General features: G+C 38.1%; 1 protein-coding gene across 5 annotated transcripts in view; it reads right to left on the bottom strand.

The window, feature by feature from the left end:
• Nucleotides 1–16,166, bottom strand: part of LOC6539248 (probable chitinase 10) — a 41,520-nt gene extending 25,354 nt beyond the window's left edge. For 3 of the 5 annotated variants that reach the window (XM_039372187.1, XM_002086110.3, XM_015189756.2), the window contains exons 1-2: nt 16,098–16,151; nt 15,351–15,405 (exon numbers count right to left, since the gene is read on the bottom strand). The gene's annotated coding sequence lies outside the window, so the exon portion shown is untranslated. Of the gene's footprint in view, nt 1–15,350; nt 15,406–16,097 lie in introns of all 5 variants that reach the window. The other 2 variants (XM_015189755.2, XM_015189754.3) reach the window with 2 other exon arrangements.
• Between the last annotated feature and the right edge of the window lie 9,612 nt (nt 16,167–25,778).

The following is a 25,778-nucleotide window of genomic DNA, read 5'->3' as shown; positions in this document are numbered from 1 at the left end:
TTGGTACGATTATTCCCTCTGACAGTCAGTCTTGCACTTGCTTGTCTATGAAACATTTGTTCTCGTACGAAGTTCGTCGTGGTCGCTGATAAACGGGTACATCGTCTTCCAATATGATCTTCATATTAACTGGAGACGCCAATGACTTTACTGGTTTATAATCTTTAACTAGATTTTCTACCTTTAGCTTCTGACTCTTTTCCAGGTGAGATAGATCGATTTTGTCGAGCACGGAGGACTAATCGATGATCTCAGTGACACGCATTCCTTTGAATGCCGTAGCGAAATCCTTTTCTTTTTCTTTAAATAAGACCCCCTTCGAACTGAACACGACATCGATACATTGGAGCACATCATTTCCAATAATGGCTGCGTACTCCAATTCATTCTGTTTTACTACGTGAAAAGTTGAGGTAATGCATACGCCATCTGCCTGAAGGTTAATATCAAAGCATCCTATTGTCCTTAGCTCACCTTTGCCAATGCCTCTCAGATGTTTAAATACAGGCTTCAGCCTTAAATCCTCAAAGCTTCTGAAAATATCCTCCCTCATCAAGCACAAGTCGCATCCCGAATCGATCATCGCTACGAATGTCAAACCATTTGCTACTATCATTTTATATATTGAGCCTTTTTCAACATTGACTTCCAGGACATTCGCTTTCTCATTCTTGACGACAACATTATTTTTCTTTTCCGCGCAGTTCTTGGATATGTGCCCTTTCTGGTTGCAATGATAGCAAACTACGTCGCCCTTACAATCTCTGGCAATGTGGCCTTCACTGTTGCACTTAAAGCATTTTCTCTGGCCATTACTCTGTCCTTGTTTCACTGCCACCTCTTTCTTAACAATATCCTTATTAATTCCTTTTCCCTTTATCTTTTCGTAAATAGAAATTTCGTCCTTCAGCTCTCTGATAGTTTTTGCGCGATACAGCCCAGCCTTATTTATCCTGCCATCCGGTATGCCTTCTACAACATAAGAAACTAAACTCTCCTCATCAAGATTTATCGATTTGCTGATCTCCATCATGTTGTACAAAAACTCAATGCATGTCTCTTTTGGTTGTTTTTGCCTTTGCCGCAGAAGCTTATGAATCTCAGCCGAGCATAATTTTTTGCCGAACTCATCTTTTAACGCGCGCTGTAACTCGACCCACCCTCTAATTCGGTTTGTGCTTTTGATATAAAGCTTGGCGGCTCCGGTCAAAAGTTGTTTAGCATAGATAAATCTTTGCAAATTGTCCCAGCCTACGGTTACTGCAACGTCTTCGAACTCAGACAACCAATGATTGACGTTGTTATATATGTTAATTCAAATATACATCTCACCACTCTGTTGAAATTACTCTACTTATCCTCTTAATATCTACGTTATACAACACTAACCCTAGTATACCAAAAATCATTCCTGATCAGCAAAGCAAAATAAAAAAAGTCAGTTGTTGTCTCACCCTAAAGCAGAACGCGTCGTTTCTAATATGCACACATACACAACAATTATTGGCGACGAGTAAAAAAAACAGAAATTCGTGTCGGTAGTCTATTGCAAGAGATCGAACGAAAAAACAATGGAGAATCAAAGTAATTTACAAGAGTTGTTGGCTCAACAGCAACAATTACTTCAGCAGCAACAACAATGGATGCAAGCATTTCTTGAACGGGAACGTAACTTTCCCGTAGCAGGAGAACAAATCGTTGTGTGTCCGCCGTTCCCAAGTTTTAGTAAGGATAGCCAAAATTGGGAGACGTATTTACAACAGCTAACGCAACATTTTAAAGCGTACTCAGTTCTAGCCGAAGAGAAGAAAAAAGCCTATTTTCTTTCTTGGGTAGGTACACATGTTTTCGAACTAGTGAAAAATCTATTCGGGAGTGAAAATCCGAACACACACACATATGTACAAATCACCGAAAAGTTAACGGAGCACTTCAAGCAAAAACGGCATGTTGTCGCTGCTCGTTATGAATTTTTCAAACGGCAAATGCGGGACTCACAAACACACAAGGAGTGGGTAGCTGATCTACGTGGCATAGCTCGCGAATGCCAATTTGTATGCCAATCAGAAGGGTGTACATTAAACTATGTAAATGAGATGATCCGCGATCAAATAATAGTGCATACGCCATACGACGCAATTCGCACAGCAGCTTTGCAAAAGCTTCAGCCATCGCTAGAAGATGTAATTTCTATTGCCGAAACATACGAGGCAACAATGAAAACAGTAGCTGTTATCAAGGAAAGTGACAAGAAATCAGTAGACATGAACGCAGTTTACGTACACAAAAACAATCACAAACACCGTAACAGTGGGGATGGAAAAGGAGGCAAGATCGCGCTCAAATCTTGCTCCGGCTGTGGAAACTCACACATGCGCGAAAAATGTAAATTTCGTGATGCCATTTGCCATACATGTGGAAGAAAGGGACACATAGCTGTTGTATGCATGTCAAAACAGTGCAAAATGAAGATGGAAAATAGTGACAAAAAGAACCAAAACAAAAACACCGATACTATCCAAACGGTATACACTGTGGAAAAATTAGCTAGGTTTGAAATCAATAAAACCATGATTGATGTTCAAATTCTAAATACAATCGTTCCGTTTCAAATGGATTCAGGTGCAACTGTGTCGGTGATGAATTTGCAAACATACCGCCAAGTTGGCAGCCCTAAATTAGCAAAATGTATTCGTATTTTGCATGCGTTTGGCCAAAGCGAAATTCCAGTTTTGGGTGAACTGCACACTGAGGCAAAGTGTGGCAACAAATCAGCAAACGTAACGATCATCGTGGCAAACGTGGAAAATTCAAACAATCTTTTTGGTTTGGATTTGTTCAAAACATTCAATTTCGAAATTCAGCAAATTTCAAATGTAAGCGAAGCACAGCTGTCTCAAATGACTGACCTTTGCACCAAATATAAGGAAGTATTTGAACCTGCTATCGGAACTATAAAAAACTTTAAGGCAAGCATATACTTAAAGCCAAATTCGGTTCCAAAATTCTACAAAAGCCGACAGATTCCGTTTGCACAAATGGACAAATTTAAAGAGGAAGCGCAGCGTCTCACAAATGCAGGTATTTGGAAACCCATTAAATTCAGCAATTGGGCATCTCCGATAGTACTAGCACCCAAGCCGGGTGGAGCACTACGTATTTGTGGCGACTTTAAACAAGGTGTCAAATCCCAATTGGACATCGAGCAATACCCATTGCCAACGCGAGAAACTCTATTTCATGCCATTCGCCATGGAAAACATTTTTCCAAAATCGATCTGAAGGACGCATACCTACAAATGGAACTAGATGATGCAACGAAGAAAATTATGGTTGTCAACACGCCGTTAGGACTTTTCCAGTACCAACGTTTACCGTATGGAATAGCCAGCGCTCCAGCTATATTCCAACGGCATCTCGAGCAACTTCTAAATGGCATAGAAGGTTGTGGGAATTACCTCGACGACATAATTATCTCAGCGCCTACGACTGAGCAACACCTTGCTCGCCTTGAAAGAATTTTAGGTATTCTACAAGAGAATGGTATAAAATGTAAGAAAGAAAAATGTTTCTTCCTCAAAGAAGAAATCGAATATTTGGGGAGAAGAGTGAGCAGTAAGGGCATCCTTCCGGATACCTCAGGACTAGAAGCTGTCAAGGAATTGAAGCCGCCCACTAATCTACAACAGTTAGATGCGTTTATGGGTAAAGTAAACTATTATTGCAATTTTATCCCAAATTATTCACAAGTAGCAGCTCCGCTGAATCAGCTGCGCAGAAAAAACACACTATTCAAGTTTGGAACAGACCAGCAACGGGCATTCACAGCACTTAAAACACATATTTTAAACGCTACAGAGCTAGTACATTTTAACGAGGACCTTCCGCTCGTTTTAGCTACCGACGCTTCTTCATTCGGTATAGGAGTCGTGTTGTCACACCTGCATCCGGGTAACAGAGAAAAGCCAATCGCTTTTGCATCTAAAACTCTAGATGTGCACCAAGTCAGGTACAGCCAAATAGAAAAGGAAGCACTTTCTATTATATTTGGAGTACAAAAGTTTCATCAGTATCTATACGGTAGAAAATTTATCCTAATCACTGATCATAAGCCTTTAGTTACGATATTTTCACCAAGCAAGCATCTACCAACGATGACTTCAAACCGACTCCAGCGCTGGGCTATAATTCTGATGGCCTATCAGTACGATATAAAATATCGTTCGACAACCGCACATGGAAATGCAGACGCACTCTCACGTCTTCCAGTCAACTCTGATGATAAATTTGATCAGGAGGAGGCATGCTATAACATAGTCGAAGTATCTTGCCCGATAAATGTCGATGTAGTCAAGCGAAACATTGAACACGATTATATTCTAAAGGAAGTTTATAAATACGTTTACAATGGCTGGCCTGAACAGGTAGAAAGAGAATTAATGCCATATTTTAACCGAAGATTTGCCCTCACGTTCAACAGCAGCCTTCTTTGCCTTCATTCTGAAGTAAACCGAGTTATTATTCCAAGCAAGCTACGTAAAACGATTCTTAATTTCCTACACGATGGTCATTGGGGAATCGTACGTATGAAACAACTAGCACGTCAACATGTGTGGTGGCCAGGGATCGACGAGGATATCAACCAATTAGCAAAAGATTGTAACATCTGCAAAGTGGCTAATCCAGCTCCTGCAAAAGAGTTTTTTAGCTGGCCAAACACTACATCCGCCTGGGAAAGAATACATATCGACTTTGCGGGTCCGATTTTTAATTCAATGTGGTTAATTTGCGTTGACGCTTACTCTCAGTTCCCATTTATAACGCAAATGTCGTCCACCACAACAGAAAATACTATTTCAGCACTCACAACAATATTTGCCATCGAAGGTTATCCGAAAACCTTAGTTAGCGATAATGGTCCCCAGCTAACAGCAGAAAGTTTCAAGGTATTTTGCAAGAACTTTGGAATAAACCACATCACCACTGCACCATTTCATCCAGCATCAAATGGTCTTGCTGAGCGATTCGTACAATCATTCAAAACAGCAGTGGGCAAAAATATCAGAGATGGGTTATCTGTCAGAGCAGCCGTTACGAAATATTTAAGTTCGTATCGTTTTACACCAAATGCAGAAGGTAAATCTCCAGCAGAACTTCTACACGGTCGCCCAGTTCGCACTATTTTAAGCCAACTATTAGAGAAGAAATCTGATAGTAAGCCACTAGCATCTACGAAGTATTTTCCAAGCCAGAAAGTATTTGCTCGAAACTACGCAAGAGGGGAAAAGTGGATAGAAGCTGTCATCGACCGGCCTGTAGGACATATGCTATTCATCCTTCGTACCAAAACAGGTGTCATCAAGCGTCACATCAATCAAATCAAGCCAAGATTTGGTCCAGATGCCATCAAGGATTCTAAGGAAGAAAACACTACATATTGGTGGGCACCTGATCTCCCAAATCAGCCCACAACTCAGCTGGAAGCTCAGTCAGCGGCTACACAACAAGAAGATCCGATATCCGAACCGTCACAGGATGTTCAGCCAAGCCGAGTTTCTGAAGAGTCACAGCCCAACGTTCAGAAGAATCCTCAGCCTCGCCGTTCAGGTATTCCGATTCGTAGAAGCTCTCGGACACGCCAAGAAGTCAACCGCTATCAGACCACGAACTTCAGGAAGCGCCATACTAACAAAAAAATGCCATTAAATTAAGGGGAGAGATGTGTTATATATGTTAATTCAAATATACATCTCACCACTCTGTTGAAATTACTCTACTTATCCTCTTAATATCTACGTTATACAACACTAACCCTAGTATACCAAAAATCATTCCTGATCAGCAAAGCAAAATAAAAAAAGTCAGTTGTTGTCTCACCCTAAAGCAGAACGCGTCGTTTCTAATATGCACACATACACAACAGACGTCTTCGTGGTCTAAGCCAGAAAATGATGAAATGCTGTCTTGGACATCGCGTAGAGTAAATCTCGAGCCTACGTGGTGACTAACATCTTGATAATTAGATGAACCCGAAACACTTACTGCATCCTCTTCCTCACCGGCCGCATCTATGCCATAGTGTTCAAATAATCTGTCCTGCAAAGCGCTCTTTCGCCCATTGGTATCCAAACCCAATTCCGTTAATTTTGCTTTTAAAAAAGGCACGGTCAATTCGAGAATTTGTCTAGCATCCATGTTAGTGCATGAGCCGTTTACAAATTCATTTAAATGTTAACAATGAATATATTATATTAAACAATGTTAAACAAATTTTAAAATCAATTTGTTAAATGCGCAGCCTCTCGCCCACCCAACCAGTTGTTACGACTCTCTTCCGCCGCACTTCTCGTCTCTTCAATGTCGTCGTATTTAAGTTCTTCTGCGTTGCGAAATTCGTCTTCGCCGTAACCTCGCTCCGTATTGCGTTACAGATCACGTCGTCGATTGCCCTTACGTCGCCGTCGCTGCTCCTGCTCTTCGTTATTTCGTCGTTTTGTTCAAAAATATGTACTTATATACTCGTCGCTGTGCAAAACTAGTTGTTGCAATATTGCCAGCTCCAAGCCTTGTCTCTATTTGCGTCTCAGCTGCTGTTTTTATTTCTTCGTCGTTCCCGTCGAAATGCACGTATTTTTTCACGCCGTCGATGCTTCTCTTGTTTTTGCGTCGTATGATCTCCACTACTCGTTTACTGTTTCCTTCTTTATTTGGTTTGTCGTTGTCGTTGTCCTCTCGTTGTCGTTATCCTCTCTTTGTCGTTATCCTCTCTTTGTCGTTATCCTCTCGTTGTCGTTCCTTTAAAATTCGTCGTTTCTTTCGCCAGCTCTATCCGCTCTTCGATACGGAATTTCACCACGAAAAATTCTTGTTTCGACACGTCTTCAAAATGCCCAAGAACTTTCATGTGCACGTCGAAAGACTTTCTACTAGTCTCACCGTTGCTCTTGCGTCGTCGTTGCAACCGTCACTTAAATATTCTTTCAAAGGGTCTCTTCTTTGTCGAGAAAAGATCCAGAATTTGCTCCAGTTTTGCTTCGTCGAATTGTCGCACGCCAGTTTATCTTCTCCTTCGTTCTCTCAAATTCGTTAGTGTTAATGCACTTTTATTAATTTTATTCTTTGAACGATCCCGGACGAGCCCCCAATAATTTGTAGGGATAATACAAATTAAGTTTATTATTTAGGGTATTGTTCACAAAGTTTGAAATTAATAATTATAAATATGAAAAGAACTACGACTCTCGCACTAATAAACGCATCGACTGACTTCGTTAAAAATTCTGCAGCGACTGAATTACTTCAGAGACACCATGGGAGAGAGAGACTGTTGGCAATGCTGTTAGGATCTGGCTGATATAGGAAACAGTGTGTGCACTCCCAAACATCTAGGCTGCATGATAATGCCAACTTACTCCAATCCCACATATTTATACAATTTCCAAACTCGATACACACCAGGTTTTTTGTATTCGTGGAGTAAAATAGTATACTACTAGGTGTTGGAATTAATTCGTAGTTTTATGAAAAATTGTTAAGTTAATACTCTCTCAACGCTACACTCACTGTCGACTGGGAGGCCATGGTCTATTCTCGATAGGCGTGGTAGCAAGGCACCTTAGATAAGCCACGTTCTGCTTTTAGAACCTTAGCTACACGTGTCTTAATTCTTTAGCGGTCTTTCTTCTTGATAACTTCCAGAGCTGCCTCACGTTTATTTCCCTATGCTCTTTTCTCTCGGTCTGTCTGTTCTATTACTTTGAGCCCTCTCTAAACTTTTCTCAACGCATTGCCGTAGCTACGCGCTAAATAAACTTATATCGAATCGCCGGATGTGTAAAGCTATGATACGGTAATGTGTACGTCCGAAAGTAAATTAAAGGAGACGCTGCGCAGCTATCGATTCAATGAAGTTAATTCATTTATAGATTTATTTATCAAAAATATCGACTACGTACTTCTATACTATTTATCAATACATAAAAAATATATCCCATTTTAAGAATGAATTTTAAAGATACCACTTTTTTGTTGTTAGATGTTTAAGAAGTTCGGTGGGAGCTTGTAGAGTAAAAGGGTACACCAAATCGTTGAAAATACGTAACAGGAAGAAAGAAGCATTTCCGACCCTAAAAAGTATAAGTATAAGTATAAGACAGGCGGTTCTCGCGGAGAGAAACTGCCGAATTGTAGGCCACTATGTCCGATGGCTTGCACGCGCATTGGAGGAACTGCTGATCGCGCATTCCAAGGCAATTGCCCGGAGCCCGGTCGGAGCACTCGCGGAGCGAGTGACTGACACCGAATATCGGAATGCTGACCTGACGCTTCGGAGACTGCGCTGCAGCGAGACAGAGGCCTCAAGCTAGGAAACGGGTAGCTCTTTAAGTTAGTCTAATTTTGTACTCCGGGGTTTAACAGTCTCGACAATTCAATTTAAACCCTCTCCCTAACGGGAGATATAAAGAGAATAAAGATATAAAATATTAAACTACAAACCAAGTGATTTGTTAACTGGCGCCCAACCAACTAACGATCCCAAGCGACGTGTTAAAAAGTGCGAAAATACAGCAACAACACGCGACTAAAAATAAAACAAGTGCAGAAGAACATTAACACATACAAAACTACAAAGGAGAACTACAGGACTTCTCACAACAGAAAAAAGCAGCAGCGGTAGAAGCTACAGCAACAACACCAAAACCAGCGGCAACAACAGCTGCAGAAACAGCGCCCGTGCCCAAGCGGCAACAGCAGCAGTACCAGAAACCAAAAGCCGTCGGTAAACAAGCCACGACGACAAAATAAAACAAGAGACTATCTGATACCCGTTACTCAGTCTTCAACACTGACAGCTTTTGGCGGTTTGTGGGCGTTAGAGTGGGCGTGGCAAAAAGTTTTTTGGCAAATCGATAGAAATTTACAAGACCAATACAAAAATGAAAAAATATCTAATTATTTTTCAAAAGTGTGGGCGTGGCAGTTTTGGGCGGTTTGTGGGCGTGGCAACATGAATCGACAAACTTGCGCTGCTTCTATGTCTCTGGAGTCTGTATGCTTAATCTCAACTTTCTAGCTTTTGTAGTTCCTGAGATCTCGACGTTCATATGGACGTACAGACAGACGGACGGACATGGCCAGATCGACTCCTGATCAAGAATATATATACTTTATATGGTCGAAAACGCTTCCTTCTGCCTGTTACATACTTTTCAACGAATCTAGTATACCCTTTTACTCTACGAGTAACGGGTATAAACATACAAAACAACAAAGGGGAACTGCAAGACTTCCCACACCATAGAAAAGCAGCAGCGGTAGCAGCGACAACACCTGACCTATACCAATGGCAGCAGCAGCAGCAGCGACGACAGCTGCTGGTGCTGCAGCAGCAAGGGACCCTCGGCAAAACGCAAATCTAGACGATAAAATAAGAACATGTGAGTATGCTTTTTGTCTAAAGTGATTCGCCAACACAAAATAGCGGAAGAATAAATGCTGCCGATATTTAAAAACAAACTTAAATAAAATAGATTTAAATATTTTTATTCACTGAGACCCACTGAGAAAAAAATATAACCAACGATCTTTTTTCATGTATAGAGAGAATGACAACGCCTCGTCAGACGAGAAAGTGTTAGAAGAGTATAAAAAACTTTTAGAAACAAAAGTACAAAAACAAGCCAATAGGCTGCACACATTCGGGACAGCATTCTCGACGATAGGAATTCAGGAAATCAGCAAGTGTTACTAATGCAAGCAGAGCAGATTGCAAATATGGAGGCCGCCATAGCCGGTGCGCTCCAAAGGCAGGGAGAGATATTCGAAGAGAAATTAGCCGCCATTGCGCGGGAGTTAAATTTGCTTAAAGGCAAAACTCCAAAAATTCAGATATACCGCGAAATTGAAATTAGACCAGGAAGCGAGTGCAACGAACCTCTCGACATGATAAAATCCGTCTCGGAATTTGACAGGAAACAAGAAAATTACGTCTCCTGGAGACAGGCCGCAGATGCGGCATACAAAGTATTTGAGACTTACGAAGGCAGCAGCCGACATTATCAAGCTGTCGGAATTCTGAAAAATAAAGTTAGAGGCCCAGCGGCCGCCGTGCTAGCCTCATTTAGCACTGTGTTCAATTTCCATGCGGTAATAGGACGCTTAGACTTTACATACGCAAAAAAACTCCGACACGTGTAATTAAATAAGAATTAAGTTTATCAAGACAGGTGGAATTACCCTTACTCAAATATTACGATGAGGTAGAACGGAAGCTAACGCTTCTAACAAATAAAACAGTTATGACACATGACGCGGCCACAGCAGCCGTCCTCAATGAAAAACACAGAAAAGACGCTTTACATGCGTCACTGAAAATGGCCGTTTTTCCGGCACAACCACAGGACTTGCATTAGGCATTGGCATTAGCTCAAGAAGCCGAATCGAGTAACGATAGAAGTGTTTTCGCGGCAAACTTTGCCCGGCATAATGAGAAAAAAAATTATAAACCACACAATCAGCGACAGGCAGGGTGGAGAAATCCATCACAAAAAAATTCATATAACTATATTGAACAGGATCAGAACCTAGGGGCAATTAAAAAAAATTTCATTTCATACAAACCCAAAGGGGAGGAAACCATCAAACTGGCTCGCTTAGGCAGCAGTCTTGTCCGTATGTGGGAAACACCCACAGCCAGCCGCCGCCACCCGAACCAATGGAGATTGATAACTCAACTCGATCCAGGCAGCCTGCTACTTGGCAAAGGGGCCAGTCCCAGGGACTCAACAAAGAATTAACTATATGCCAGAGCAGGGGTCAGGAGAGGAAGACTATAGGCAGGTGGCACATGAGAGGGTTGATCAAATAGGAGACGACGCCGACACAGACGACGTATGCAATTTTTTAGGGTAAGGGAGCAGGGAGGAAAATCAAATTACTTATTGATACTGGCACTTCAAAAAATTATATAGCACCATGCCCAGGGCTTAATGGCATTGCGGCAGTAGAAAAACCGTTTAGCGTTATGTCAATTTATGGCCATACAAGAATAGAACAAAAGTGCCTAATTTCTCTGTTTAATGTACGGTCACATTTTTTTATACTTAAAGTTCTTAAGGACTTTGATGGAATCATCGGGCTTGACTTACTTAAACAAGTGAATGCAAGACTCAACCTTACCAAAAATATACTAGGAACTAGTAACGGGGTAGAAAAAATCCAATTTTCCAAAACCGAAAACGTTAACTTCATCCAAATAGACAAGGACGTCCCACCGGCAATAAAAGCCGCTTTTGACAATATGATAGCAAAAAATTGTAGGGCCTTCGCCGACACAGATGAAGCCCTACCATACAACACAAATACAATGGCAACCATAAAAACAGACGGAGAGCCGGTATACTCTAAATCATACCCGCACCCCATGGGCGTAACGGAATTTGTAAACGCGGAGGTTAAACAACTTCTAGCGAATGGCGTAATAATGTCATCCCGATCGCCTTACAACAACCCGACTTGGGTTGTAGATAAAAAGGGATTTGACCAAAACGGGGTAAAAAAGAAACGGTTGGTTAACGACTTTAGAAAGTTGAACCCAAAAACCGTGGATGATAGGTACCCTATTCCTTCGATTTCGACTATATTGTCAAATATGGGCGAGTCAAAATATAATATTAAAGCGGGCTTTCACCAAATCGAGTTAGCAGAGAAAGACCGAGAAAAAACAGCTTTCTCGATAAACAATGGCAAATATGAGTTTTGCAGATTACCATTCGGGCTTAAGAACGCCTCAAGTATTTTTCAGAGAGCTATATATGACGTTTTAAGAGAAGGAATCTCGAAGATATGCTACGTGTATGTCGAAGATGTTATTATTTTCTCAAAAACAAAAAAGGGCCATTTCAAAGACATACAGTGGGTCCTCGGAAAACTGCTTGAAGCAGGCATGAGGGTATCTCAAGAAAAGTCGAAGTTTTTCAAAAAAAAGGTACAAGCCATAAAGGAGTTTCCCGTGCCAAAAAACTCTTTTTGATCTCAGATATTTTCTAGGTTTAGCAAGTTACTACAGGTGTTTTATCAAAAACGCGTCAATCGCAGGCCCCCTAACGGGAATCCTTAAAGGCGAAAACGGGAAAACAAGCAAGTATCAGTCAAAAAAAATTAATATAAATATGACTGAAGAACAAAAAAGAACATTTAAGAGGCTAAGAGAGATACTGTCATCAGAAGATGTTCTTCTTTCATACCCAGACTTTAAAAAACCGTTCGACTTAACGACGGATGCATCTGGGTACGGACTTGGAGCGGTATTATTCCAAGACAACCGCCCAATTACAATGATATCGCGCACGCTGCGTGATAAAGAAAACAATTTTGCAATCAACGAGCGAGCGCTTCTCGCCATAGTTTGGGCGCTTCACAACCTTCGTAATTACATATACGGTGTAAAAGAATTGCGCGTCTACACCGATCACCAACCACTTTCGCCATCTCGGACAAAAATCCTAATGCGAAGCTAAAACGTTGGAATGGGATTATCGAAGACTATGGGGCGAAACTTATTTACACGCCAGGAAAAGAAAACCTAGTGGCAGACGCGTTATCTGGACAGAACGTAAACGCATTAGAAGACTCATACGAGTCAGACGCATTATCTTGCCAAAGCAAAACGGTTTGTAAGGACACATACGAGTCAGACGCAGCCACAGAAGAATCACTGACCCATACCATCGACACAACAGACAAGCCAATTAATTGTTTCAGGAATCAGATCATTATAGAAGAAGATAAAAATTCTTCAGTGAGTAACCGTATTCTCTTTAAAAACAAAATGAGGCACGTGCCTCCGACCGGGAAAACCTTATAAAAACCATTAAAGATGTTGTGAATGCGGGAGTCGTCAACGCAATACATTGCGTCCAATCCTAGCATTTATTCAACACTCACCAATTGAAGCATTCCCAAATACCACATTTAGATATTCAAAACATGTGGTGCAAGATATTACAGACAAAACGGAACACAGCTGAACACAATAGGGTCCATCGCGCATCCCAAAAAAATGTGAAACAGATCTTGCGAGACTACTTCTTCCCAAACATGCTTCGCCTAAAAACGGAAACGGCATTTAACTGCAATATCTGTTCTATGGCCAAGTATAGTCGACATAAAATCGGACAGACGCCAATTCCCTCTTATGCTGGAGAAATGCTCCACATCGATATATTCTCAACAGAGTGGACCCTCTTCCTTACGTGTGTCGATAAAATTTCCAAATTCGCCATTGTACAAGCAAATGCATCAAGGGCAATCGTGGACGTAACTATCTGATACCCGTTACTCAGCAAGTGGAAGTGCGAAAGAGAGTCTTCAACGCTGACGGTTTGAGGGCGTTAGAGTGGGCGTGAAAAAACGTTTTTTGGCAAATCGATAAAAATTTAAAAGACTTATACAAAAAGACAATATATGAAAACATTTTTCAAAAGTGTGGGCGTGGCAGCTTTGGTCGGTTTGTGGGCGTTAGAGTGGTCGTGGCAAAAAGTTTTTTGCCAAATCGATAGAAATGTACAAGTCACATTCAAAAATGAAAAAATATCAAACCATTTTTCAAAATTGTGGGCGTGGCAGTTTTAGGCGGTCTGTGGGCGTTAAAGTGGGCGTGGCAAAACGTTGTTTGGCAAATCGATAGAAATTTACTAGACTAATAAATAAAATTTAAAAATTAACAAATTTTTTTAAAAATGTGGGGTTGGCAGTTTTGGGCGGTTTGTTGTCGTTGGAGTGGGCGTGCCAACATGGCCAAGCCTGCGCTCTGTCTATGTCTTTAGAGTTTACATGCTGAATCTTAACCTTCTAGCTGTTATACTTCCTGAGATCTGGATGTTCATACGGACGGACAGGCAGACGGACATGGCCAGATCGACTCGGCTATTGATTCTGATCAAGAATATAAACACTTTATATGGTGAGAAACGCTTCCTTCTGCCTGTTACATACTTTTCAACGAATCTAGTAACTGATTCTAAGAAAGCTAATTGATATAGAATTATCAAATTAAATTTTGACATTTTCTTTTGATAATCCATTTTCTTTTGATTCTCCAGAGACATGGTTTGTCGATTCATGTTGCCACGCTCACTCTGACGCCCACAAACCGGCCAAAACTGCCACCCCCGACACTTTTGAGAAACCGACCAAAGCTGCCACGCCCACACTTTTGAAAAATGTTTTCATATTTTGTCATTTTTGTATTAGTCTTTTAAATTTCTATCGATTTGCCAAAAAACGTTTTGCCACGCCCACTCTAACGCCCTCAAACCGTCAGTGTTGAAGACTCTCTTTCGCACTTCCACTAGCTGAGTAACGGGTATCAGATAGTCGAGGAACTCGACTATAGCGTTCTCTCTTGTTAATCGTGAAATGCTTTACTCGGTAAACAGTGTACACTAATTGGTATACACTAATTTTTGTAAACATTTAATTTTAATCTGAATTTAATCTATATATATAAAATGCTTTGTCCTCACTGACTGACTGATATATCACAGCCATGGCCAAACCACATGTCTTAGAGACTTGAAGTTTTTTTTTAAAAAATCAGAAAAAAAAATTGTAGAATCGTATGGGTATTTTAATTTTTTAATTCCACCTGCAACCTATTTTAAAAAATAAAAAACATAAATTTAAATTGCATAAAATGCAAGCTCGCTAAGCAAGCATTGAAAACGTTCAATGCGTGTGTACGCATACATACACAATTTTAGCGTGGGCAACTGAAAGAGAGCCAGAAAAAAAAAGTTAGACTCGACTGCAAAGGGAGCCACGGCATTTATTTTTGTGTTCGCTCCCGTGCGAGCAAAGTCGCGAATGTTGATGTTGTTTTGTTCCCGTGAACGAAGCAGTAATTTGTATGGCGTTCTTTGTCATACATACATAATAACGCTCCTTTAATTTACTTAACTCATATTCGTGTTGATACTGAATTGAATGTGTTGGCAACGAGCACATCTGTGCATAAAAGATCTGAATAGAAACCCTTTTTTAAATTTTCATCTTTTATTATTCTTCGATCAACAGCGGGCCCTCTAGTAATTTGATAAAACTATATCACTTAACTCTATGGAAGTTAACAGTGATATATTAACAGTCGAAAAATTAATTATAAATACTATGCAATAAAATATAGTTTTGTTGTAAGTAATCATTAATTGTTTTAATTCGGTAAAGCCCAGTTTTTTATATATTAAGTATACAATTACATCAAAATTCTAATTGTTTTATCTTTTACATTGCCAAACGTTATCCAAATAATTGTTTGTTCAAATATAATAAAATAATGATGTCTTACTCACGTAATATAAATCCTATGTTGCCATTGATAGTTATCCTTGTTACTTTGGTTCTTAACTATGAATAAATAAATTGTTCAGATATTTCTAAATAATTGTGAGCTAGGTCGAGTATTTCTGATTTATGATTCTATTTTTATTAAGCATAAGAGACTATTGAAATAAGAATACTATTTTTTAACTCGTTTTGTTACCATACTAATATTTTTTCTTCAACTTTTTTTCTTTTCAAAACAAATAATTATTTATCTAATATAAACCGGTTTGATTATTTGGTGTCAAATTATTTTAAATTTTTCTTCGTGATCCCAGACCATTTACGACCGCGAATCCATTAATAACAAGAGGCAGTTAGAAGCGTATGGGTGGATTAAAATAAAACCAAAATCAAAAAGAGGTTTAACAAGTTTTGAGTTACTGAGGCAGGGAACCAAGTCGGGTTTCGGTTGTTTGTGAGAGTTCATTGAACGCTAAGAACTTTAATTAGTGTTTATATCCTCGTTTTGCTTTCACGATGTAACAACAGGGAATTCGAATTATTTCGTTTATTTTTATGGTTGATCAAGTATTTTACTTACTTGTCTTCCATTACAAACTTTTATCTTGCAATTATTAACTATATCTTATGTTCTTTACATACGTCTGTAGACATTTTCGTTGGCATTAAGGTATCAATAAAAGTACACTTGCCATGGAGTCACGGGAATGAACTAAAGGCCCACTTTTAGAAAAAAATCTACCAATTCTTACTTTTCTATGCACGCCCTTACTCAGATGCTCAAGGCGTTAACAACCTTTCACATGTGCGATCAATGAAGAACTGTAGGTGGTTGAGCTGAGGACGCTTCTATTTATACTTATACATTTAAAAAAAAAGAAGCGAATGACACCAGGAGAGCGAAACCTTACTGACTCCGAAGAGTTCTATATATATTTTTTCGAAAGCTACTCACACAGATTCCAAGTGTCGTATATTAACTGGATGTTTCCGTCCAACAGCTATGAGAAAGCGAGAAGCCAATATGTGGCAGGACTCTTTGTCAAGGCCTCTTATCATCAAGTTACATACTTATATTGACTAAACAAATAGTGTTTTTGCTGTGTTAAAATAACAGCAAAGCTTTCGACAAATTAATAACTATTTAATTGTTTAACATTTCCTAATATGAATACATTAAATTTATTTAAAAGGAAAAAAGAAGAGATAATTTAAGTTTTTATTAAAAAAGGTTGAAAGATTTAAAAGAAGTTAAATCGATTTTATTATCAAAATATATAAAATCAATTTCTTAATTTTTAATTCCTACACGAATGCCTAAGAAGAGCAGAACCAAAAACACACACCACGTAGAGTCCATCTGTCTGCATAAACGCTGTGATCTCGGGAACTGTAGAAGATAGAAAGTTAGGACTAAGCACGAAGATTCTAAAAACATAGATTCCATTTTAACGGTCACAAAAACCAAAAAAAAAATATTCATTTTTTTTAAACATTTTATTATTTGCCTTGCCAGTTTCTATAGATATGCTTATGACATTTGGCCACGTCCACTCTGACGCCCAAAATCCGTCCAAAACTGTCACGCTCACATTTTGTCTTATTTAAACTTAATTGCCCATTTTTAAAGATGTTTCAAACATTTTTTGGACACGCTCACTCTGAACCGCTAAACGGTAATACACAATTATTTTAGATAAACTGATATTGTTTGTTAAAACACTCATCTTAATAATTATAACCGTTACTCGTAGAGTAAAAGGGTATACTAGATTCGTTGATAAGTATGCAACAGGCAGAATGCCTGTCACACTCACACTTTTGTGAAATGTTTTGATATTTTGTTTATTAATATTGCAAATTTCTATCGATCTGCAGAAAAACTTTTTGTCACGCCCACACTTTTGAAAATGTTGTGATATATTTTCATTCATTTTCATTCTAACGCTCTCAAGCCGGCAAAATCGGTCAGTGTTGAAATTTCTCTTCGCACTGCCACCATCTGAATAACGGGTATCAGATAGTCGGGGAACACGACTATAGCGTTCTCTCTTGTTTTCAATGAGCTGTAACATACAATTAAAAATAATTTAAAGTGCGTTTCAGATTCATTTGCACTGGTTTAACAGAAAGTCCTAAAAGGCACAACTACGAAGAACTAAGAAAAGAGACAAAGAGAATCTGAACAAGAAAGTCAACTTGATTTGATAATCAGAAGTTTAAATTTCCGTGCGATAATTATATATTAATAAAAATAAGCTTGTGCACGAAAGCATTTTATGATAAAAAAAACAACGAATTTATGATTTTTACAAATATTTCCAATTAATCCTTCGACGGTTTCTATAGGTGCTATATGAACTAGAAGTTTGATATTAATGATATTTAAACCTGAATTGTATATTGTATTGTAAGGTAAATATATTTTATTTCCGAATATTTCTGCCCTGCAATAGAGATGATTTTTGACAGCGTTTTATGCAGATATGCCTAAGACCCTACTTTGTATAGAATCGTACATACTGGTTATGCATATCGGCTCGGCTGTTGATAGTGATAAATTGGTTGGAATTTTCAATTCACCAAATAAGCATGCATCCTCTACAATATACAAAAATTTGTCGATTTAACCAACCATTTTGAAATGACCCTATTCTTACCGGACGAACTCACGCAAGAATTTGATTGACATTTTGATACTTCATTAAAATTTTATAAAATTTTAGGTATTTGGTCTATTTCTTCTTCAATAATAATAATAATAAAGTCGATAATAAAGCGTTTTAATGAACCTTTCATAACAGAAAAATGTATAATTTAATTTCAATTTAAATTTGCGTTTTTCTTTCCGTTTCCTTTTTTTTATTCTCCATTTTATTTTCGGGTTTCTCAATTATAAGCATTAAAATGTTTTAATGCAGTTATATGTATATTTTCTTCATATGAACATATACATATGTACATACATATATTGCAGATCTTTACCTTTCCTCTACCAGGATAAATCGGTAAGGCTACTTATACTAAAATTTAAAGACTTATTGTAGTTAAATAAAAAAAATATGAAATATTTATTAAAGTATTTATTATTTTCTAGAAACAATATTAAAATAATGTTGATTTGCTGGATTAGTGAGGAGATTGTGCTAAGTAGTGCAAAATTAAGAAACTTTTAATTGTGTACATATTTTCGTAATTTTGCGCACAAAAATTTCGTGCTGCTCGTACTGTGGCTTTTTGACAAAGTTTTGAATTTAAATACATAGTGCTTTTATAAAAAAAAAATTATGCGCCATATTTTTTTTTAAAAGATAAATTTTTTAAGGAAGAAAATGACACAAATATAAGATGGAAAAAACTTACAATGCATCTGTTAATGTAAAATATGGATTATATCATTAACTTGATTGCTCTAATAACATAACATTTACGTATTTCTTAATAACATTTACGTATTTGTTATTCGGGATACTTAAAAAAAAAAGTAGGAAGTGGAAGAAGCGTCTCTATGCCTTTTATATGTGTTACCGGAAAGTTGAAACACATATATTAGGCTATTGCATAGAGACGCTTTTTTATTATACCATTAACATTGCTGAAAATATAGGTTTCATTGTAATGGGTATTACTTATAATCAAGGAGGCAACAATAATGTACTTCATTACTTATGTGGTATACGCACATATCGAGTACACACTGTACCCATTGTGGCACTTAGTTGCAGTTTGTTTACGTAACCAAAAGTCTTAAGCATAAGTGGCTGGGCGTAATATGACCACACACATGGTATGTGAATGGTCAAGTGCAGTGTCAGCATAATTATGCGTGAGAATATGTGCGCATACGATTCTCACGCTCGATCGCTACTCTCAGCGCTCTAGTACATAAACTAAGCATATAAAAAAGCCAATCCTCTTCCGGTCTCGCTGGCAGCGGAGTTGCACGGCATTAGGTTAAGATATACATATGAGAACCTTTAAATGTAAATCAGACCAAGAATGACGGCTGACTAAGCCACACGCCTTATCGGACGACGTTATCTTATAGCTCCCATAGTATTGCTAATATGCCGATGGTGTGCAAAAACAATTCCAGTAGAGTTGCAGGTCCCATAAATATAAACAAATTAAAAATCTCCAGTTCTTTCAATCATATATAAGAAAAAATATATTTCTTAATAGGAAAAGTAAAATTGAAACGAATTTTAATTTGAATGCAAAAACTTAACAAATATAATCTAACAAATCAAATGTCGATAAAAAAAATTGAGATTTATCTTTTTCTGGTAGTTTTCTTTGATCTATTATAAAAGGGTCAGAACGCAAAAGAAGGCTGTTCACACTATAAACTAATGCGTATACTTAATGAGTTCAATTCGGGTGTTTGAATCTAACTGACTCGCTACTGCGAGGGCTTCGCCTTTTATTCATTCTTACATAGGTTCTTATCATCTAATTATATAATCCAGCGCTTGTAAGACGCTGCAGTCTGCGTTGGTCAATGCAGCTGAGATTTATTCTTAAATCTATGTTTGAGGCCTATGATCACGCCAATCACCTCCGCGTGGTCATATCTCTTGACACTTCGGCAATAGACCATTGCGGGGGGGGAAAAATTTACGGTCAGTAGTTGTCTCTCATTTATGCGTTGCCTCCGGATATAAATGACCATTATAATTATGATAATCGTTGTCAGCCCTAGAGCCGAGTGTCCGCTTGCCGTGTGGAAAATCAAGTCATCAATGTGTACTTTGTTATTTTTCAGAGTCTGGATGCGCATTTGAAGATTTTGCAGTTCATTAGTGTTGTTGACAATCAAGTGCTTCAGCGGGACCACGTTCCATGTCTCCTTGTCATCTATAATTCGTAAACTGGGGAAGATAGACATTTCAGACGCTGTCGAAATTACTATTTGAGGAGTAATTATTGTTGTATCCCCTAATATTGCTGTGCATCCTGCAAGTAGTTGTATAATGCCTTAATTGGGCAGTCTTATTACTTGATGCTGTTCGTTGCATCTTATATTAGCTGTTGTATTCCGAAACAGTCTAAATAGCCAACGGTTGGATCCACTTATCTCTTTGATGAACGAATTGCTTTGGAATTCCATCATTTCTCATGAGTGCTCGGTTTGCTTGGTTTCAATGGAGATATTTCGCAAGAGTGATCATCTGCGTTTTTCCATGCCCAATTACTTTCGCAATGCCATGTTGTCGAATCCTCTTGTCTGCATTGGTTAATTTCCATTTCAGACATTAGGTGATATGCGTTTATGTCTGTATTGAACGCAAAAAATTTAGAATTGATTTTTTCGCAAGCCAAGCGGGATTTGACATCAAAATAGGCTTGCATGTCATAATAAAACAATAATTGCCAACTGGATGTAGCGACTTCAATTTTACGAATTTTGTTCACCATAACTGCAGCTTTTGCGTCGATGTCGTAAATTTTCCCAAGTTCTTTGGGAACTTCTTCCGAATTTTCTGTCGCAATTGTAGCTTGCAACATCAATAAACAGCATAGCACAGTAGCTATGCTTCCAGTGCCATTCCTTTTGCCTTTTGGAACTCGCTGCCTAAGCTTCTTGTCCTTGCATAGCTGCAATGACTCCGTTATAGATGGCGTTGCAGCTCCAGCTGGTTTTGCTTCGCTAACAGGAAGTTTACAGGTCTTGTTTAGCGATCTTTTTACTTCCCCATCGCTTGGTTTAACCGTGACTACCCGGACTTTATCATCTTGTCCTTTAGTCGTACTAATGATTCTTCTCATTGGTGAAGTGTTCTCATGTTTTATAAGAACCAGCTGTCCCTCCGGCAGATTTAGCTTTACTTGGCGGCTGTTGCTTTGTTGCCATACAAACAAATACACAAATGTATCCTTTATACGTTTTTTGACCTCTTCCCTTTGAGCAGCGAATCTGGAATCTGGTCCGGCGTAGTCGATTCCAATATTTTGAAACGAGTAATCAGCCGTTACTCGATAAACTGGTAAATTTCCCATTAGTTGACTGGACATCTCTTGCTTGTATCGTATGCATACAATACATTTCCTATTTCATATTTCATATTTCATATTTCATATTTCATATTTCATATTTCATATTTCATATTTCATATTTCATATTTCATATTTCATATTTCATATTTCATATTTCATATTTCATATTTCATATTTCATATTTCATATTTTTTTTTCATATTTTATATTTCATATTTCATATTTCATATTTCATATTTCATATTTCATATTTCATATTTCATATTTCATATTTCATATTTCATATTTCATATTTCATATTTCATATTTCATATTTCATATTTCATATTTCATATTTCATATTTCATATTTCATATTTTCATATTTCATATTTCATATTTCATATTTCATATTTCATATTTCATATTTCATATTTCATATTTCATATTTCATATTTCATATTTCATATTTCATATTTCATATTTCATATTTCATATTTCATATTTCATATTTCATATTTCATATTTCATATTTCATATTTCATATTTCATATTTCATATTTCATATTTCATATTTCATATATATTTCATATTTCATATTTCATATTTCATATTTCATATTTCATATTTCATATTTCATATTTCATATTTCATATTTCATATTTCATATTTCATATTTCATATTTCATATTTCATATTTCATATTTCATATTTCATATTTCATATTTCATATTTCATATTTCATATTTCATATTTCATATTTCATATTTCATATTTCATATTTCATATTTCATATTTCATATTTCATATTTCATATTTCATATTTCATATTTCATATTTCATATTTCATATTTCATATTTCATATTTCATATTTCATATTTCATATTTCATATTTCATATTTCATATTTCATATTTCATATTTCATATTACATATTTCATATTTCATATTACATATTTCTTTAAGGAATTTTGTTGTATGCCAAATATCCAGAGCTCTCTGTAAATATAAGTTCTCATAATTTTAATTCCGCCATGCAGAGTTTCTTTACGAGCATCCTTTGCAATTAACCAAGTCAAATGTGACTTATCCAGTATAATTGGATGTTTTACATTATAGGGTTTGTAGTCGTCCACAAACTCGAGGTACGCCATCACTATCCAAAAATGGATTTAGCGCCTGTAACTTACTTTTTGGGTCTAATGGTCTTTTGTTTTTGAGTAGTCTGACTTCGAGTCCAAAATCCAGGTGTTGTTGTATCTGTACCACGTCAATCTTCGCTAGCTTTCCTCCACCGTAAGATGTGACGGCTGTTGCGTTTTGCCTCTCAAATTTGTTATGAAGCTTAATACATACGCCATTACTCTAAGAAGTTTGTCGATCGATGAATACTTCGTTAAAAGATAGTTTTGCAGATATTCGGATTTTACCAATGTGGATACCACAACAATTTCCGATTCCTTTTGAGTGGGCCAGTGTTGTGCATCTATAGATAGCCAATTCGGCCCTCTCCACCTAATTTCACAGATCTTAAGAGCTTGCGGTGATATCCTTTTTGCAGCCACGGCTGCTGGATTTTCTTCCGATTTAACGTAATTCCATTTGACATTGGGAATTAGTTTATTGATATCTGCCACTCTAGTTCTGATGAACTTATCTTTGCTGCGCTTGTTCTGTATCCAAGCAATAGTAATTTGCGAATCACTCCGTTGTAATCTTGTTGCTCCATATAGCCTGCACTTTCGCTAATAACTTTGCTAATAAATGCGCAGCACATAATTCCAACTTTGGAATTGTTTTCCTGTTTTTTATAGGATTTATTTTGCTTTTTGCTGCTAGCAAAGTAACTCTGTCGCCTACTTTTGTATACACAGCCGCTGCATATGCTTTCTCTGATGCATCGCAGAATCCATGTAGCTCCATAATACCTTTGGACCATCCAGTCCAGCGTGAAATGCTAATTTCTTCTAAATATGATAGACCTTTAGCATATTCCATTCACCAGTTAGCTAAGTTGGATTCCAATTCAACGTCCCAAGTCATCGGTAACTTCCACAGTTCCTTAATGAAACATTTGCCTTGAATTGATACAGGTGCCAACCATCCTAGTGGGTCGAAAATTCTGGACAACTTCTCCTCAATGCAGATTTTCTCCGTAGCACCGTCGTCCTGAATGTCGGATAAAATACGTTCGTCATTTGCAAACCATTTTCGCAGATGCATGCCGGCCTTCTCCATCACTTGTCTCAATTTCCTTTGAAGTTCATAGCACTCGTTGACTGTGTCTCCACCAGTTATGAGGTCATCCATATAAAAGTCGTCTCTAATTGTTCCTGCTTAGACGCTATCCTCTTGACAAAAGCGATCTGCCAACTCTCGTAGACATCGGACTGCTGAAAAAGGAGCTGCCGAGGTGCCATAAGTTACGGTTGATAACTTAAACTCACTGATCGTCAATTTTGGATCATCTCTCCATAGGATATATTGGTATTCTTGGTCTTTCTCAGCAACCTTTATTTGGCGATACATTTTTTCAATGTCAGCTACCATAACATATTGCCACTTGCGCCATTTAATTAGAATATCGAATATATCCTTTTAAGTCTTAGGACCAGCTATAATATCATTTAGGCTTAGTCCATTTGTCGTCTTTCCGGATGCGTCAAAAACTACTCGTAGCTTCGTAGTTAGGCTTCCAGGCCCGATGATTGCTTGATGGGGTAAATAGTATTTACCTTGGCCCGTTGTCTTTACAGATTCCATGTGTCTCATCTTAAGGTATTCTTTCATGAACTCGTTGTATGCAGCCCAGTTCTTTGGGTTTCTTTGAAACTTATTTTCCATTTGCATAAGCCTTGCCATTGCCTGTTTGCGAGAGTCTCCCAGCTTTGCCTCTTGGTGGAATGGAATTGAAACCACAAATCTGCCTTCCTCGTTGATGACAGTTGTTTCTTGGAATTTTCTTTCGCATTCTGCATTGTCTGTAATCGTCTCATCGGCTTCATCTTCCAATTCCCAAAAGCGTTCCAGGTCCTTTAGATTTATTGTTGTGGTGGCACTTATAATTTTTTGCTTTGCTGCTCGAGTTATATTTCCGGACACAATCCATCCAAATTTGGTTTTTTGTCCCAAGATTCCATTTACGGTTTTTATTTTCTCCATCATAATCAGGGGAAATAGATCCACACCTATCACCAAGTCAATTCTGCTTAGCTCGTTGAATCGTGGATCTGCTAGCTTGTAGCCCTTCCACTCTTTGTTGATATCAATATCAAACTTTTTGCTGGGAAGGGCTCTATGGAGTGTTGGTAAAACCAATGCTTCCGTTGATGTTTTGAAGCGCCTTGGAATTTTTGGTTTGGTCGTCAGGTGGACACTATTTCTTGATAATTGAGTAGTCTGGGAGATACATTCGACCTCTATAGTACTCCTTACTCTGAGAATCCTTAATATTTGTGCTGCTTCCTCTGAAATCAGCGTATTCTGGGATCCACCGTCAATAAGCGCCCTCAACTCGTTGTAACCTCCAACTTTGTTTTTCACTAAAACAACAGCTGTAGCCAATTGTGTGTCTTGGCCTTGCTTGAGGCTTTTGTTGATACTGCGTTTTGTGTCTTCATGAAGAAGGCTGTTGTGTCCTTTGAAGCATCGATTGCATGTAATTTCCTTTCTGCAGTCGATAGCATAATGATTTTCAAAGCATCTAAAGCACGTGCTGTTCTTTTGAACGAATTCTTTTCTTTTTTCGATTTATTGTGCTCTGAATTTGAGACACTTTATCATATCGTGGCCATCCTTGCCCTTTTTACATGCTGTTCATACAGGCTTATGGCGAAAATTTCCGCAGCAGAATTTCTGCTAAAATTACGTAGCAGAGCTACCTATTTTTCCTTTTTGCTTTATGATGAATATGCTCTCGGTCGCAGTATCCAAAAACTTCCCTAAATTTTTCTCATCATCTCAAGCACTCCAGTTCCATTAATTTGTGGGAGAATATTTTTCTGCTATTCTCATAGCGATAGCCGATAAGCCCCCACGCTGCTGCATAGCTAGCCGCTGATCCCGTTATCAAATGGCTAACCACCATTTGAGCTGCTCCTTTTAAGCAGGCTCTTAAATATCCCAGCTTCCTTGTGTTGCTGAGATCCTTCCTGCTGTCTATTAGCTAAAGAAAACAGCTCTTAAAATGTTGGCCATTCCTTCGCATTTCCACTTTTGGGAGTTCTGGCAAGTCGTAGTTCCAATTTTTGAACTGTTCCAACTTCCTCTGAAGTACCATCTCTAGTGCGGAAACTTCAGATTGCAGAATGTCTGCCTTGATCAAAGGCAGTTCTGTCATACTTGTTTTCAAGCAGTTTCAGTGTGTCCGTCACGTTGGACCAATGACTTTTCATTATTGTCAGCTGCTTGACTAGTTCAATCTCACTGGAACTATCTAGGGTTTCGTAAATTAGGCTC

Source organism: Drosophila yakuba, chromosome 2R, assembly GCF_016746365.2.
Source record: "Drosophila yakuba strain Tai18E2 chromosome 2R, Prin_Dyak_Tai18E2_2.1, whole genome shotgun sequence".
NCBI lineage: Eukaryota > Metazoa > Arthropoda > Insecta > Diptera > Drosophilidae > Drosophila > Drosophila yakuba.
This window is presented reverse-complemented; position numbering and strand designations above follow the sequence as displayed.